Here is a 3,473-nt window from a genome sequence, read left to right as displayed (position 1 = left end):
GAATCTGATTCCCTGAACCATGCTGTGCCCATGTGTGTCTTTCAGGTGCCCTAGGATGGCCCCTTAATTGTAATGACTGAGGGCTTCCTGGGGAGTGAGCCCCTAGATCCCACTGTGTGCCCCAACACTGGGCTGTAGTGCTACCTTTTAAAAATATTTTAAATAAAACACCATGGTTACAAGGTTGTTGATGATAGTTTTTCCCCCATAGCCGCCACAAAGTTGTTTATGTTTGAGTTTCAGTCATATCATGTACAACACCCTTCACCATACTTGCCACCAGTGTCCACAGTTTCCCTCCCGCTCTCCCTCCACATTACATTTCTTCTTCTTCTTCTTCTTCTTCTTCTTCTTCTTCTTCTTCTTCTTCTTCTTCTTCTTCTTCTTCTTCTTCTTCTTCTTCTTCTTCTTCTTCTTCTTCTTCTTTTTTTTTTTTTTTTTTTTTTTTTTTTTTTTTTTTTTTTTTGTGGTTTTTGGGTCACACCCGGCAGTGCTCAGGGATTATTCCTGGCTCCAGGCTCAGAAATTGTTCCTGGCAGGCACGGGGGACCATATGGGACGCCGGGATTCGAACCGATGACCTCCTGCATGAAAGGCAAACGCCTTACCTCCATGCTATCTCTCCGGCCCCTCTTCTTCTTCTTCTTCTTCTTCTTCTTCTTCTTCTTCTTCTTCTTCTTCTTCTTCTTCTTCTTCTTCTTCTCCTCCTCCTCCTCCTCCTCCTCCTCCTTCTCCTTCTCCTCCTTCTCCTTCTCCTCCTTCTCCTCCTTCTCCTCTTCCTCCTCCTACTTCTCCTCCTTCTTCTCTCTCATTTTTTCCCTAGACACTGGTTTGCAATATTGTTACTGAAGATTTATTCTGCATATCACTTTATCTTATTTCAACCCCAGTTCCTGTCCAGAGTAATTATTCCAGACTCTGAACATTAAGGTCCTCCCTTCTCTGCCCTCACTGCTTCCCCCATTCTTGTGACAAGCTTCCTATCCTGGACTGGTCCTTCTGGCCCTCATCTCTATTGTCTCTGGATAATTTTATCACACTGTTTTTATAATATATATTATCGCTTCTCGGCCTTTTGGCTAAGATCAAGTGTAGTATAATATATATTATATGTATTATATTATATTATAATATATATTATATATATCCCATAAGCGAGTGTGCAGTGTGACTTTTTACCTGCAGTCCTGAGCCTCTGCTACATTTCATGGCAGTTGGACCTTATTCGTAACTCTGCCCAGATGACCCTGCCTTGTGCCCCCTTCCCAATACCCCCTTCCCAGTTCCCACTGTCCAGATCCCCCTGGCCTGCTCCTGAGTTGAACCCAAGGGACCAGTGAAGGCCCCACCCCAGGGACTCTGCAGATCATTCCTGACTTTGTCACCAGCTTGAGAGCCTCCCAGGCAGCTGTAAGGGCACATACCTATCAAGTTCCTTGATGCTTATCAGCATCATAGCAAAATAGCCCTTTCTGTGGCTCAAGATTGATTTTCCAGTTGTCCGACACGTGTCCCTTTCCCTGTGTTTCTAACAATGCTGAAGGTAAAGAGAAACTTTTATTCCCCCTTTCCAGTGCAGCCTCAATTAGGTTCATGCTAGACTTTCCTTCAGCAGCACCTTCCAACCAGTGTGGTGCTTGGCTGCCTGGAGACAGTGGCGGGTCCCCAGCTGGACTTGTGCCCAGAGGCCCCTACTCTTCCCTCCCCACACTCTTCCTTCATTACTAGAAATGGGCTGCTGTGTCGTCATTGGATTTTAGCTTTTGATTTAGAAACCTTTTTAGACTTACCCAAGCTGGCCAAATAGCACAGTGCCACTGCATTCCCTGTGCCCAGCTTCCCTCGATGACAACCTATCACAGAGCCCCCCACCCCATAGTCCCTCCAGACCCAGACCCGCCGCCGCCAACACATGCAAGTTTGTGCCCTCTGATCTGATTAAATGCAGGCACTGGCCGCATTTCAGGAGCCAGTTGAGAATTTCATCAGCTCAGTACAGTTAGTCATTCAACTTTCTCTGGGTTTCTGGGCCCTTCCCTCTGGTCATCTCTTAGAAGAAATTTCCATGGGTTCAGGCAGTATGGGAGGAGCAATGACGTGTGTGAATGTGTATGTGTGTGCTTTTGTTTTTCAGTGTGTGTGTGTGTGTGTGTGTGTGTGTGTGTGTGTAGGCCATTTTCTCCTCCAATCCTGATGGCTCTGAGGAAGGGAAGCGTGGATAAAGACTTGATATTGGGCACAGGGGCTGACTGACACTGTCAGTTCTTAGCTCCTGAGTCCCTGTATCTGCCGGATACTGTGTGCTGACCTTGTGGGCAGGCATAAATCTCCTTTAATCCCTCAGTGCATTCTAGACTGAGGATGACCAGGAAAAAATGGGTCCCCGACTGATGACCAGGAAGATACTTTATTCTCTTTCAACAATGCTGATTATAAGAACAAAGGAACTAGGATACCTGTAGAGTAACAGGACTTAGAAGAATAGTCTGATGGTAGGTGAGGCCCCAGAGAGAAGATAAGCTTGAACTTTGGGATTTAGGAATGTTTTAGGAGCAACAGAGTGTTGTTAGGTTTTATCTCCTTTAACCAGAGCTCTCTGGGAGGGAGGAGGGGTGGCCATGGCTTGTCTAGAGTCAAGCTCAATTAGTAGTCACTAATCACAGGGAGATTGGGCCCTGGGAGATGGTGCCTCTGTCATTCCCCATCTCTGGTGTATCTGAAGCTTTCAGCCTCAAGGAAAATCCCTGGAACAGTTGCTCTGTGGGGTTCCCCAGAACAAATAGCTCTACTAGGTTCCATCTGCCAGGCAGTTTGGGAACAGTGTCACAGAGGGCATCCAACACTGGCCTTGATTTTGTTCACTCTTCAGCCACCTCTGAGAGTGGTGTGGGCCATATGTCCATGTTACAAATGGAAATGCCAAGGCCAGAGAGTCACTTCCTGCCTTAGTTCGGGTGTTTGATGAATGGTGGCCTCGCTACAGCCCCTTTCCCAAGGCTCAAGCTTGTTCTCAATTCTCACACACTGCTCTGAGCTTTGGGCGCTTCTTTAAACCCCCCTTTCCTGCAGGGACCCCTTGATCAATGAATGCAATTGGTCTGGCCAGTGAAGACCCTTTGACCGACTGCAAGAGGTAGACACTCTCAGAGACGAGAGTGAAATTCCACCCCTCCTTCTTAGTTGGTACTTTCGAGGACAGGGAAGTTTTTTGCCTTTTCAGTTCTTTGATGAGTGCTATGATTCCTGTTGAATTACACCCTGGTGCATTTTAATTAAACCGTCTACAAACTTGATCTTTAAGACGTCTGTTCCCTGGAGCAGCACCGGTGTGAGCCTGTGTGCACTGCCCCTGGGCAGGGTGTCAGTCAGCGCTGTGGGGGCCGTTCTTGGTGAGATGCTCCCCATGCCCCCCAAAAGAAGGTGTTTTCTTGATGCTGCTGTTGCTGATCAGCAGAGGAAGGTTAACACGAAGA

The 3,473-nt window shown here is 47.2% G+C and overlaps 1 pseudogene; it reads left to right on the top strand.

Moving 5' to 3' along the window:
• The first annotated feature begins 1,059 nt into the window (after positions 1-1,059).
• On the top strand, positions 1,060-1,225 carry LOC125995189 (uncharacterized; annotated as a pseudogene).
• The last annotated feature ends 2,248 nt before the right edge of the window (positions 1,226-3,473 follow it).

The sequence above is a fragment of the Suncus etruscus genome, chromosome 17, assembly GCF_024139225.1.
Source record: "Suncus etruscus isolate mSunEtr1 chromosome 17, mSunEtr1.pri.cur, whole genome shotgun sequence".
NCBI lineage: Eukaryota > Metazoa > Chordata > Mammalia > Eulipotyphla > Soricidae > Suncus > Suncus etruscus.
The sequence above is the reverse complement of the archived record's forward strand: the minus strand, read 5'-3'. Positions and strand labels throughout refer to the sequence as shown.